Consider the following 15,059-nt stretch of genomic DNA (forward strand, 5'->3'; position numbering starts at 1 on the left):
GATAATCTCAGAAGGACAAGGAATGTGGGGAGGATTAGAGGTTATTTCCAAAATCTGGCTATTTCTTCCGCCAGAACATTCACTCTTTTGTATACCACAGATAATGAGGCAAGGAAGATGCTTTTGAGAATATTCAACAAAACATTCCTAATTATTTAACGTAAGAGAAGCATTTTTAACAAGGTGGTAAATAGCAAGTTTTGACTGAGACGGGAACACACAGTACGTATGACATACCAGAGACTCCAGAGCAAATACAAATTTTCAAATGCAATTTCAAAACCCTTAAACCACTCACTAAGGAGTCTCCCTGGGTGGTGCAAATGGTTAACATGCTGGCTGGTAACCAACAGATTAGAGATTTGAGTCCACCCAGCGGGACTTTGGAAGAAACGTTTGGTAAACTACTTCTGAAAAAGCAGCCATTCAAAGCCCTGTGAAGCACAGTTCCACTCTGCAACACAAAGAGTTGCCATGAGTTGGAATTGACTCGTTGGCCATCGAAGAAACTGCTAAGTCCATCAAGCTAAAGATGAGTTAGATTATTGAAGAGTCAAAGAGAAGATATTAAAATGAATCTCTAAAGAATGTCTTTGGAGAAACCTGTTGGTGTGATGCAGGTCTCCATTTTCACCCCAAAGAGCTGTCCTGCCTGCCCGTCTTTTCAAGGATATTGAGAAGGCTTCACGGGACAGCTTGTAAGTGTTCCCTGAAGTTGATGGTGGGCAGGGGGAAAGGGTCGGAGACATGGGGACTTTGGCCTTCCTGGAAAATTTCCTTCTTGACTAGCTACTTCATTGGGCAAAGCAAAGGAGAGAATATATGGGGCAAAAGATGCATGAGAATTTCGTAAGGACCTGATGTAAGCCATGGCTCAGGGTGTCTTAAAAGAAAGAAAGAAAGAAACAAACAAAACAGTTGTATTCGAGCTGTGGCGACGCCACATGTTGGAGCAGAACTGTGCTCCATAATGTTTTCAGTGGCTGATGTTTTGGAAGTAGATTGCCAAAAAACTCTTAAAAAGCAGAAATATCACTCTGAGGACTAAGATGCACCTGACCCAAGCCATGGTATTTTCAGTTACCTCATATGAATGCTAAAGCTGGACAATGAATGAAGAAGACCAAAGAATTGAAGCCTTTCAGTTGTGATGTTGGTGAAGAATATTGAATATACCATGGACTGCCAGAAGAATGAACAAATCTGTCTTGGAAGAAGTATGGCCAGAATGCTCCTTAGAAGCAAGAATGGCAATACTTCGTCTTGCTTACATTTGACATGTTATCAGGAGGGTCCAATCCCTGGAGAATGACATCAATGCTTGGTAAAGTAGACGGTCAGTGAAAAAGAGGAAGATCCTTGACGAGATGGATTGACGCAGTGGCTGCAGCAGTGGCCTCAAACATAGCAACAATTGTGAGGATGGTGCAGGACAGGGCAACATTTCCTTCTGTTATTCATTAAGGTCACTGTGAGTTGGAACTGAGTCAGTGGCACCAAACAACAACAAGATCGTCAGGCCCTTCTTCTGTGGTGCCTCTGGGCGGACTTGAACCTCCAGTCTTTCAGTTAGCAGCCAAGCACTTAACAATTTGAACCCACCCAGTCGTCTTAGGGGCTGTCAAATAGTTCCCCTGGGCCCACTAGCTTTCAGCAAAGGAAAGCTACAGGTTGTTGAATCCTTGAATTGTAGAGGGAATAAGTGGCCAGCTGAAAAACAGAGCCTCACCCTCATCAAGGTAACTGCCGATGAGAGGTACTGGAGCTGTGGGGAAGGACATACCTCAAAGAATCCAGAAAAGTGCATTAAATATTAGCCAGACCCAAATTTTGACAGTGCCAGTCAAGGTAAGATCTATCCTCCTCATCTTATTTATCCTCCCCATAGGAGTGAGTTTTTATCCAGAAGCAGGGGAAAGATTTTGCCCATTGAATACATTCTTAAGGGAAGGAACAAAACAAATTTGCTTTTGTAGTTACTCCCTGTAAATCCTGCTTATTCAATGTGCCAGGTACACAGTGAAAGGGCAGAGCAATGAGAAAAAAATGTTTGCAGGTTGCAGTTATCTACAGGAAGAAGTTCTGATCCCATTTAATGCAGAGAACATGATTTTCCAAAGAAAAGTCATCCTGTTCTATTATTCTTCATCTGCTAATAGCGGGTAGAAATAGCCCAAATTGTGCATTTCAGGTGGGTTTGTTATTCTTAGAAAATTCCAGCGAAGGCTGATATCTTTAGGGAGTAAACAGAAAATGCTAGGAACCCCACAGCACCCCTCGCCCCACTGTGTACAACAGAATTGTATGGGTAGGATTAGAGGAGGTAGAATAATTGGTTTTTGTTAAATCACAGGACAGAAATCAACAGATTAAAGTTGACATTGAAAGTCAAAGTTTTAAGAAATTGCTGGCACTCATGAGTTCAGAATATTAATGGCAAATGTGCTTAGGGAACCTGATACCCTCTCTTCCATGCTTCCCGGCAGCTCCTGCTATTTAACTCTGTTTCAGTACATGCACTCTGATCGTGAAAGGCACAGGCCAGCGTGCACTTGGAGGGGGTGGTGAGTAGCAGTAGATGAGTGGGGTTGTTGTCTCGGGATTCCAGCAAAAACATGGGGGAAATCGGTCTGCTCTTTTATTTTTTGGTTTGCAAACTCAGAAAGCAGGTTACGAGAATTCTAACATATAGCTTTTGAGAGGAGCCAGTGAAAAAAATGTTGATCAAGGAGAAAACAAAAAATCATTCCTACGAGTGGTAGACAGAAGAAAAAAATTCGAGAGGATAAACAGGAGGAAAAAGCACATGCACTTTTTATTAGCTGACAGAGCTAAAATGATTTGCAGATGGTCAGCTGTGTGTTCCGCATAAAATGTACGTATATACCTGTTTTCTCGCCCCCTTCGCTTATTTTAATAGCCCAAGCATCTTTCTCTTGTGAACGATTTATCCTAATGGCAGTGAAAATACTACAAGGGTGCCACTTCATTAGGTCCAACAGCAAATGACTTATACAGTGTCTTACCCAGGCTTGCAGGGGTGGGCTCTGGGGATGACTGACGGCAGTGACGTCGGGCCAGGTGCTTGGATGGAGTGATGTTGTAAATAGGGATCCAGAGTAAAGTAACACATCTTCTAAAATGAGACTCTGCTTTCAAATTTCTCCTCACCTATACACAAATCTGCGCGAGGCCTTGGTGGTTCAGTGGTAGAATTCTCGCCTTCCATGTGGGAGGCCCGGGTTTGATTCCCAGCCAAGGCACCTCACGCGTAGCCACCACCTGTCTGTGAGTGGAGGCTTGCATGTTGCCGTGAAGCTGAGCAGGTTTCAGCAGAGCTTCTAAACTAAGACAGACTAGGAAGAAAGGCCTGGATATCTACTTCAGAAACCCCATGGATCACAGCAGTCTGAGCCGCAGCTGATCATGGGGATGGCACAGGACTGGGCAGCATTTTGTTGTGTTGTGCATGGGGTCGCTGTGAGTCAGGGGCTGACTCTGGCAGCTAACAACAACAACATACAAATCTACAGCTCCGAACAAGGATGTCAGAAATCTCGCTGGATTTTACAAATAGGCTTTCCTAAACTGAGTGATTTTGCTGCTGCTTCTTAAGTTGATTGTGAGTCATCTGTGAGTTTCCCACTTGGGTTGTGACCCTTTTTTGCTTCTTTCCTCTTCAGTGGAAGCTTCTGTTGGTGAGGGAGACAGGCTGAGGGTTCTGGGTCCCCTGGAAGGTTTTCTGGATACTCAAATTATTTTATGGGAATGTGGGCAGATGTATGCATTGCTGGGAGTTCGCAGGCTGCTGGGAGTTCGCAGGCTTCTCAGTAGTCACCCTGATGTGGTGTATTCATGAAAGGAGGCCACTTCTCCAACTTACATCTCTTAGGCTTTCTTTAAAGGGCCCCGGTGGCAACAGTTAAGTGCTCGGCTGCTAACCTAAAGGTTGGTGGTTTGAACTCACCCGTGGTGGCAGTCTGCTCCCATGAAGATTACAGCCTAGGAAACCCTATGGGGCAGTTCTACTTTGTCTTATAGGGTTAATACGAGTCGGAATCCACTCAGGGCACACAATGACAATAGGCTTTCTCTTGTTAATTGAAGAGTAATATGTAAATAATCTTCTGATTATTTTATAAAACTGGCATTTTGGGTATAACTCAGAGTTAGTCTTTTTAAATAATTAACGCAATTTCTTATAAAGATCCTCCATTTCAATGCTCATGGATTTCCAGGAAATACAAAGTTGGATGAAAATCTAATTTTCTGGTTATTGCCAGGCCTTTCTTTCGAGGCATCTCTGGTTGGACTTGAGCCTCCAAACTTTTGTTTAGCATCCGAACACGTTAACTGTCTGCAGCACCCAGGGACTTCTTCCTGGTTGTATTTATCATCATTTCATTATATGTTGTAATAGCTTTGACAAAATGAGCTGATTATCATTTTTTTGCAGGGAAAGATGAAAATAAGTAATTCTGTTTACTTCAACAGTTGTCACAGTTCATGGCCAGTGAAAACCGTATGAATCACAGTGGTCTGATCTGCAACCAATCATGGAGATGGTGCAGAACCAGGCAGCGTTTTGTTCCATTGTCATGAGGTCACCATGAGTCAGGGACTGACTCAGTAGCAGCTAACAGCAACAACAGAACCAAGTCCAAATGTTTTTTCTTAGATTTAAAGTCTCCACAACCCAATCTGCTGCCCGCCTCTCTCACCCTTAGTCCCTCTAACCTGTACAGCTGGGGCCCGCCAATCCCTAGCAGCCCTCCCGGGCTCAGGGTAAAATTCTGCACAGTGGCAGGAGAGAGAGAATGAAGGTAAATATTTTTTGTTAGCTTTCACCTAGGTACATCAAGATTTAACGTTTTCCTTTATCTCTGTCTCCCTCTCTACCCATATTTGTGTAGACGTGGGGTATTTGCATGTGTGTGAGAACACGTGAGTGTGTGCGAGTGCCTATACATTTTCTTCTGGCTAAACTATTTGCAGATAGGTGGCAGATATAATGATGCCTCCTTCCCAGATACTCTTGCATGAATCTCTTAAGAATAAGGGCACTCTCAACCATGACCTCATCTATTCTGAGACCAGAAGAACTAGATGGTGGCCGGCTGCTACTACTGATTGTTCTGACCAGGGACTTGATACATGGTCCTGGATAGAATGGAAGAAAAATGTAGAATAAAACTCACATTCTTAAAAAAGGTCAGACTTACTGGACCGGTAGAGAGTAGAGAAACCTCTGAGACTATCACCCTGAGATACCTTCTAAGCTTTGTACTGAAACCACACCTGGAGGTCACTGTTCAGCTAAATAACAGATTGGCTCATAAAATAAACAGTATCACCCATGAGTATTGTGTTCCTTTAAAAAATTATGTATATGAGACCAAATGATCAACATTTGCCCTAAAGCAAAAATGAGAAGGAAAGGGGGGGGGGGGGCAAGGAAGCTATATTAATGGAAATGGAACAACCAGAATGGAAATAATGAGAACGTTAACACATTGTGAAAAATGTAAACAATGTCACTGAACAATATGTAGAGAAATCATTAAATGGGAACATAACTTGTTGTGTAAACTTTCACCAAAAACTCAATAAAATATTATTAAAAAAAAAAAAAGAATACGGGCACTCTCATACATAATTGGAGCCCTGGTGGCACAGTGGTTAAGAGCTTGGCTGCTAACCAGAAGGTTGGCTCTTCGAATCCACCAACTGCTGCTTGGAAACCCTGTGTAGGAGTTCTACTCTGTCCCAGAGGGTTGCTGTGAGTCAGAACTGACTCGACGGCAATAGGTATCACCCATAATCACAATACCAGTATATCACCCAAGAAAATTAACAATAGTTCAATAGTAACTACAATTTAGTTTTTATTTAAATTTTCCCAGTTGTCCCTAAGAGAAGGAAGCCTGGTAGTACGAATGGTTTATTTTCATTGATCTATGATCCAATCATTTATCCATTGTGTTTGTTTATTATTTTTGCTGTTATTGTCTGTTTGTTTTGTTGTCTGTGACACTGACTTGGAAAACACTATGGCGAATTGTATTGTAGACTCTCCCACATTCTGGATTTGTTTGATTATTGCTTCATGACTATGTTCAGGTTCCTCACAATTACTTTCCAGCTTCAGATTTCAACTTTTTTTTTTGGCAAGAATACCCTAAAGCAGTTGCAGTTGAGACATTCAACCCTATGTGCTCCATAAGGGTTTCAATGGCGATTTTTCGGAAGTAGGTCTCCAGAACTTGTTTCCAAGACGCCTCTGGGTGAACTTGAACCTCCAGCGTTTCAGTTAGCAACTGAGTGTGTTAACCATTTGAACCACTCAGGGACTCCAAGAATACCAGAGAGGTGATGTTGCTGACTTTCCATGGCATCACATCATGAGATCCATTACATCAGGATGTCCTACTATTGGTGATGCTAACTTGGATCACTTGGTTAAGGTGGCGGTAGCCAGATCTCTCATTTTAAAGGAAAAGTTTCCTCTTTGTAATTTATGTAATCTGTGAGGGTGTACTTGGATTTCCTATAAATCATCCTGTTTCTCCCTCAAACCTTTACCGTTGGTTTAACATTCATTGATGATTTCACCTAAATCCAGTGGAAGTTGCGTAATGATGATTTTCTGATTCTGTCGTTTACTCTGTACGTATTAGCTGGCATTTCCTCTAATGAAACACCCCTTACCTTCCACACACTTACTTTGTTTTGATTCTCACAATGGACTTATGGATTTTAATACAATTAATATGTTATAATTAGAGTGACTAATCTAAGACAGGACATTTTTGAGGATGAAAGGAGGCTCTGCTAATAATTACTCTAAGAATAAAGGCATAAACTTGTTATGCCCCAGGCAAACTAAGACCTGTGGTCATCGTGGTTTTACTCCATCTACATCAATGAATTTTTTGATGCTCAAATAAACCCTGATTTGACCAGATTTTCCATCTCTAGTCTTTTTGATAAGACCTCATAAATTTTGGAGCGTTTCCTTGCTTTCTTGTACAAAAAGATGTTCTAGACACCGCTAATACTTTCCCTGTCCCATGCCTGGAACCAGTGCTTTCTCCTAGGAGTTCTGGTTCCTTTTAGTGGAAACTGCATTTACCAGTATCTGAGTATCTTAGTCGTCTAGTGCTGTTTTAACAGAAATACCACAAGTGAATGACTTTAACAGAGAGAAATTTATTTCTCCACAGTAAAGTAGACTAAAAGTCCAAATTCAGGGCATCAGCTCCAGGGGAAGGCTTTCTCTCTCTGTCGGCTCTGGAGGAAGGTCCTCGTAGTCTTCAGTCTTCCCCCCTACTAGGAGCTTCTCTGCGCAGGAACCTCGGGTCCAAAGGATGCCCTCTGCTCCCCACACTGCTTTCCCAACTGTGCTTGCTTCCTTTTCCTTTTGTCTCTTGTAAGATAAAAGGTGGTGCAGGCCACACCCCAGGGAAACTCTCTACATTGGATCAGGGATGTGACCTTAGTAAGGGTGTTACAATCCCACCCTAATCCTCTGTAACATAAAATTACAATCACAAAATGGAGGACAACCACACAGTACTGGGAATCATGGCCCAGCCAAACTGATACACACAATTTTGGGGGACATAATTCAATCCACAACACTGAGTATTAGGTATATTCATTTCTGCTGACGTGCCATCGTGTGTATACTCTTTTATTGGAAAGAACTAGGAAGTATTAAAAAAAATAAGAGGAGAAGGGAAGAGAGAGAGAACACACGAACACACGGGCACATACACACCTGGGTGGCACAAGTGGTTTGTTATAGGCTGCTAACCTAAAGGTTGGTGGTTTGAACTCACTCACTGGCTTCACGGAAGACAGACCTGGCAAACTGCTTCTGTAAAGATTACACCCTAGAAAACCCTATGGGGCAGTTCGACTCTGTCACATGGGGTCGCTATGAGGCAAAAATTGACTTGATGGCACCTAACAGGTAACATATATATATAGTTTCTTCTTAATCATGAATTCTTACTGGTATTACCAATTCAAATGAAACACTGTAAGATTCTTCTTTGTCCCCCCAGTTCTCTGTGTCCTCCTCCCATGGTAGAACTCTGGCTTCCAACAATCAGAAACTTTCTTTTATTTGCCCTGCCCTATGCTACACAAAATAGTTTCAAAATTGACCAATATTGTTGCCAGCAACAAACCTACTAAATAAAGATCAAGATTTTTTTGCAGTTCTTTTTGTCCTTAGAATATATTCCATTGGAGGGCGTAGTCAGATTGTTGTTGTTAGGTGCCGGCAAGTCGGTTCCGACTCATAGTGACCCTGTGTACAACGGAACAAAATACTGTCTGGTCCTGCGCCATCCTCACAATCCTTGTTATGCTCGAGCCCATTGTTGCAGCCACTGTATCAATCCATCTCGTTAAGGGTCTTCCTCTTCTTCGCTGACCCTCTGCTTTACCAAGCATGATGTCCTTCTGCAGGGACTGGTCCCTCCTGATAACATGTCTAAAGTATGGGAGATGTAATCTAACCATCCTTCCTTCTAAGCAGCATTCTGGTTGTACTTCTTCCAAGACAGATTTGTTCGTTGGGCAGTCCCTGGCATATTCAATATTCTCCATCAAAGTAGTACATTGAAAAGTTATTTGATTTAAAACTTTTCTCAGGGTATTTCAGTTATGCATTTGATATGCAATGAGGATTGTTGGTATTCAAATATAGTTTATTTTTCTTTTCTTTTTTTTCTGATTTAATTGTATTTTTGAATATGAAAAAACAGCGACATGGTTCAAAAGTGAAAACTGTATGTATATAAAAAGGTATAGTCAGAGAAATATTACTTTCTAGCTTGGTCTGCCTCTGTTTCTTTTTCTGAAATTAAGTGTGTGTTGATTATTTTCTTCTCCTTTCTTACTTACAAAAAAGGCAGAATGCTATATACCCTCTGTAGATGGAGGTTTCTTTTACTTAATATATCCTGGAAATCACTCCCTATCAGTTCTAGTGATCTTTCTCTAAATGGCAAACTCATTAATTGACACGTAATGCTCTTCAAGAAGTAATATATTTGACTTTCATATCAGAATAGATGCTGAATTAGTTTACTAGGGCTACCATACAAATTACCACAAACCGAGTGGCTTAAAACAACAAATTTATCCTCTCCCTGTCTGGACACTAGAAGTCCATCATAAGGTTTTGACAAAGTTGGTTCCTTGTGGAGGCTCTGAGGGAGAATCTGTTCCATGCCTCTCTCCTAGTTTCTGGTGGTCCCCAGCAATCCTTGGCGTTCTTTGGTTTGCAGACGTCACTCCAGTACGTGTCTTGATCGTCACCTGGCGTTCTCCCTGTGCACCTGCCTCCGTGTCTCTGTGTCTTCATTTGGCCTTCTTATAAGGATACCAGTTGCTGGATTTAAGGCCCACTCTAGTTCCAGGTGTCGTTGTCTTAACTTGATTGCATCTGTGCAGACCTTGTTTCCAAATAAGGTCACATTTATAGGTTCCGGGTGGACATGAATTTTTCGGGGACAATATTTAACCCAGCACAGATGCATTATTACATTTTATATCAATGACCTTGCTTCACTTACGTTGTTTAGGAAAAAAAAACAGCAATTTTTTAAAACTTTACTTTCAGTTAATAACGTAATATCTGGTTCTTTATAGTTTTTCAGATAACTTTCAGGCAGACTTTTCCATTTGTCTTTCAAACAACTGTGTATGGCATAGCGGAACAGGTGTTGATTATCCCATTTTAACTGATGAATGAGTGTAGTTCCAGAAAGTATCAACTATTCCACCATTACCCTTCAGACCATACTAAGAGCGTTTTTCTGCCAATTTGCATTGACAAATGATTTTTTGTTACAATTAGTTAGTTGCATATTCCATAACTTAATAACTTCCCAGTATGATTTCTGTATCTGCCTACTATGGGGCATATGACTATATATTCCAGACACTTGTTGTTGTAGTTAGATACCTTCGAGTCGGTTCCCACTCATAGTGACCCTATATACTACAAAACAAAACACTGCCCGGTCTTATGCCATCTTCACAATCATTGCTGTGTTTGAGCCCATTGTTGCAGCCACTGTCTCAACCCATCTTGTCAATTAGAACTATAATTATCATTATTCCTCTGGTTCAACTTCAACATTTGGGAAGAGCTTGAAATTCCAAACTTCTAAATTTTTATTCCCTAAATCATGAAGGATCCTTTGTGAAATTAGATGTCGAGCAGAGAGATGAACTTTAGAATCCATAAGACCTTTGGCATATTTTGATTGAGATGCATCTGAAACACACTGCAAATTCCTTTTCTGCTTTTAAAATCAGAAGACACACAAACATAAACAAGGTTAGTCTGTTTTGTGTTAATGTCCCTATGATTTTTTATGCCCCTTTATGCAAACAGGAGCAGTGTTTTGCTTTCAGAATGTAGAAGAGTTGGCTTCCTGAGATAGAAACAGGGTAGGGGGATCAGGGTAGGGAATGGAGTGGTCTACCAGATGCCTGCTCCATGCTGAAAGGAAATTCAAGGGTCCTGAGTAGTGAATGTCTAAACATAAGTTTAGTGGATGTCCATTTGTGAGTAATACAGAGGAGAGTTCGCCTTGGAGGAGAGTTGTTTTCTTCCAATGTTTCCAAAAGAAAATCAGCAAACCCAGTGTACTCCAACAACTGTGATATTATTTTTAATATATAACAGGCTTCGAGCTAGGCACTGAGGATATGCTGATGAACAAAGCACATTCCCTTAAGACATAGTCCAGCAAGGACTAAGTTACTCGCTCAAATTTGTGTCTTCATGAAACCGGAAAGGTGCAGGGAGAAAGCTCTGGTGGATCAACGGGAACCTCACAGGTCAGGATCTGGTTATCAGTCACAAGCACAGAAGAGCAGAAGGTAAAGGCTCAAGCCGACCTCAGTGGGAGGGTTATAGGATAGTGCCAATTATTGCACCACTGAGTTGTACCAGTGATATGTTTTTCTTTTAAAGTGTTCCAACTGTTTTGAATTGGCTGTCAAAACTAAATAGGTCCAGGAAATAAACACACTGGGTCTGCCAAATTTGCATTTGCTCTGTCCTCTGCAGCAGTTACATTGCCCTTGCCTAGCCATCCATGTGTCTCACCTCTTTTTGTAGGTTACGGGAGGCCTAAATGAGTACTCATTGGAAATACAATGAAGTTGCTGTACGAGACAGTCAAAAGCATTCTTTTAAGAATTAACTGTTCCATGAGGCCACTTTGACAGTTAACCGTTTTTCATTGGCTGGTTTGGTTTTGCAGTTGCTCATAGTACATCATTAAGACATCTGATAATGCCCAGCTCCGACATTTTTTGATTTACAAAAATGTGAGTGTATGATGTAACCTTTACATCACACACACACACACACACACACACACACCACCCTTCTACACATACCTTAAATGACACCAAAAATAAATAGCAAAGAAGAAAAGATAACATTCTATTTACTTTAAGTTTTGGGCCTAGGCTAATTCACATGATTAATTTAAGAGTAATTTATTTGTCAGTAGGGAAATTAAACAGCCCAGTGGAGGTCACTTCTAGCCTTGAAGCATTTATTGTGCCCTTTTATTGCTTAAGAGCGTAGCATAGTGTCCTGTTAACTACTCAGTAAATCTGGTTTCCTCCATCAATCTTGTGAACTTCACCTTCATCTGACCTGATTTTTTAGGCCCATCTTATTTCTTACTTGTTGAGTTTTTGAATCAGAGGGTTATTATATACCTCCTTTACCATGTCAAGGTAAGATCTCCCAACATTTTACTGTGAAGGATTGTTGGAATTCTCCACACATGGAGGAGGAAAGAAAAGAATCTTCACCCATTCTGCACGTTCTTTACACGTAGAAATGGTGTCTCCCTACCTTATTGTTTTTGATCCCTGGGAGTATATCCTTAGAACAATTAGAAGACTTAAGTTTATTTCTCCTCATACTCCCGTCTCTGATTATGGTGTTGCTGTTGAGTTGCTTTCATTTAGCTCTGATTCATAATGACCTTATTTACAACACAATGAAATATTGCCTGGTCCTGTGCCATCTCCAAGGCTGTCGGTATGTCTGAGTCCATTTTTGCAACTGTTGTGTCATTTTGTTTCATTGAGGGTTTCCCATGCCTTTGCTGTACCTCCACTGTATAAACATGATGTCCTTCTTTAGTGATTCGTCTCTCCGGATGATGCATCCAGAGTAAAGGAGTTGAGGTCTTGGACAATGTTCTGTAATCCATGGGGTTTTCATTGGCTAATTTTTGGAAGTAGATCACCAGTCCTTTCTTGCTGGTTTGTCTTAGTCTAGAAGCTCCACTGAAACATGCCCACCACGGGTGACCTTGCTGATGTTCGAAATACCAGTGGCATAGCTTTCAGCATCACAGCCACATGCAAGCCACCACAGTGCAACACATTCACAGATGAGTAATGGTATTTGGTCGTACTGGTTCCATGTTTCCCATCATTCATGCCATGCTTATCCTAACCACCACTGGTTCAAGTACCAGCCTGTCTGGTACCAATTCAATCAACAAACTTCTATTGAGTATGGGCTCTGTGCCAGACACTTCACTAGGGGCTGAGGATTCCACATGGAACAAGACAGTCCCTCATGGACACCACTATCCAGTGGATGGTTTTACCAAGCAGCTGGGGAACCCCCAAAATGATGATTAAAGAGCTTCTGCTGAATATGTCTTTCTTATTTCTGTTCTCTAGTTTTTCTCCGGGATCATTCCCTGATATTCGGTGAGGACTGCAGTTTCCATTTTAGTATGCCAGTATTTGAAACTTTGAAACAAAAAGAACATAGATTCAATTGAACAAAAGTGATATGGATGGGAAATAATATATTTTCATATGGGTGGTTACTTTCATCAACTGAACGTCGCTGTGTTTCTTGGCTTTCATTTTTTTTTTCTTTTTTTTTTGGTGTATGCCTTCACTCACTATGTGTCTCACTTTGTGTCTGAATTTCTCATTTTCAATGGAGATTATAGAGGATGTCTAAGAATGCAATTTCTTGAACACTGTTGAGCCCATCGTGGAGCCCGGGTGGCGCAATGGTTAAGAATTCAGCTGCTAACCGAAAAGGCCAGCAGTTCAAATCCACCAGCCACTCCTTGGAAACCCTATGGGGCAGTTCTCCTCTGTCCTGTAGGGTTGCTGTGAGTCGGAATCAACTCAACGGCAACGGGTTTAGTTGGGCCCATCAGTTTTTCTGAGTGCAGTGCAGGTCACCCAGAGTCATTATGAGATATTCATCCTGCGCAAAGAGTTTTAAATTCCCTGTTTACTTTGCACTTTTTCTATCGGCTTTCAATTTTTAATGATTTCACCCTCCATGTACCCCTCTCTTTACTGCTGACATATGGTTTATTGATTTCTTGATTTGTCATCAACAAATCAATACATATTTATTGAATGATTATGTCTGGCATCATGAGAGACGCTCTAGGGATAAAACAGAGCTTGTTCTTAATCTGTTTGGAGATTGATTGTGAAGACAGGACTCATAGCCGTGAAATATATGGAAATTATTCGTGTCCAACAGTGTGTATTGGCTGTCAGCATAATGGCAATTCACAGAAAGAGAAAATAAATGAGGGCTGTAGAAACTAGAGGAGCCTTTATGCAGAACGGAGGGAGTTGAACTGAACCATGAATGTTGGGTAGAATTTGGATCTGCACCATCCAATATGGTAGCCACTAGCCCCATGTAGCTATTGAGCACTGGAAATAGTACTAATTGGTTGCCATAAGTGCATAATACACACTGGATTGTGAAGACTTAGTATGAAAATTAGGAGCCTTGGTGGCGCCAGTGGTTAAGTGTTCGGCCGCTAACCAAAAGGTTAGCAGTTCAAATCCATAAGCCACTCCTTGGAAACCACATGGGGCAGTTCTACTGTGTCCTATAGGGTCGCTATGAGTTGGAATAGATTTGATGGCAACAGGTAGTATGACAAGCATAATGTAAAAATATCTCTTTAAGGTGAGATGAGAAGGCTAAAAGGGGCAGGAGCTGGTTGAATGGACATGGGAAATTCGAGGTGGAAAGGAGGAGTGTGCTGTCACATTATAGGGAGAGCAGCTAGGGTCACATAGCAATGTGTGTATCAATTTTTGTATGAGAAAGTGACTTGAGCTGTAAACTTTCACTTAAAGCACAATAAAAAATACTTTAATATTTTGTATATTGATTACATGTTGAAATGATAATATTATGGATATATTGTGTTAAATAAAATATATGAAATTAATTTTACTTGAAAACTTATTATGGCTTCTAGAAAATTTAAAATTCCACATCAGGCTCACGTTTGTGGTTGCCATCACGTTTCTATTGGACAGTGCTGATTTAAATATACACGTCTGTGTAGGTTGATGAAGGAGCCCTGGTAGCTCAGTGGTTAAGCACTTGGCTGCTAACCAAAAGGTTGGTGGTTCAAACCCACCAGCTGCTCCTTGGAAAAGAAGTGAGTCTGCTTCAGTAAAGATTTACAGCCTCGGAAACCTTATGCAGCAGTTCTGTTCTGTCTTATAGGGTCGCTATAAGTTGGAATCAACTTGGCGGCAGTGAGGTTTTTTTTTTTCATATATAGGTATATAGATAAATGTTGTTGTTATTGTGTGCCATTGAGTCAGTTCTGACTCACAGCGACCCTATAGATAGACAAGTGGAGCAATTGCAGGTTGAGTGTGCTGGAGGGGTAGGGGAGGGGGAGGAGGATGGACGGAGACCTATGGTGTGGGGCTGTGATTACAAAACATGTTAAAAGCCAGGCAGAAGAAGCTTTCTGACAACATTGTAGTTGACATGGAGTCCCTGGGTGGTGCAAATGGTTAAGCACTTGGTTGTTAACCAAAAGATTGGTGGTTTGAATCCACCCAGAGGCTCCTCAGAAGAAAGGCCTGGTTGTCTGCTTCTGAAAATTTGGCCAGTGGAAACACTGTGGAGTGCAGTTCTACTCTGACATGCATAGTGGTGCCAGGAGTTGGAGTTTACCCCATGGCAACTGGTGAGTCTG

At 41.4% G+C, this 15,059-nt stretch overlaps 1 protein-coding gene and 1 non-coding gene across 3 annotated transcripts in view; both read left to right on the forward strand.

The window, feature by feature from the left end:
• The window catches only part of FBXL7 (F-box and leucine rich repeat protein 7), a 511,954-nt gene that overhangs the window by 43,514 nt on the left and 453,381 nt on the right, over positions 1-15,059 (forward strand). The gene's annotated exons all lie outside the window — the stretch shown is intronic.
• Positions 3,193-3,263, forward strand: TRNAG-UCC (transfer RNA glycine (anticodon UCC)). The gene has a single exon. It is a non-coding gene; the product is annotated as a tRNA-Gly (tRNA).

This window comes from Trichechus manatus, unplaced genomic scaffold, assembly GCF_000243295.1.
Source record: "Trichechus manatus latirostris isolate Lorelei unplaced genomic scaffold, TriManLat1.0 scaffold00116, whole genome shotgun sequence".
In the NCBI taxonomy this organism is placed as follows: Eukaryota; Metazoa; Chordata; class Mammalia; order Sirenia; family Trichechidae; genus Trichechus; species Trichechus manatus.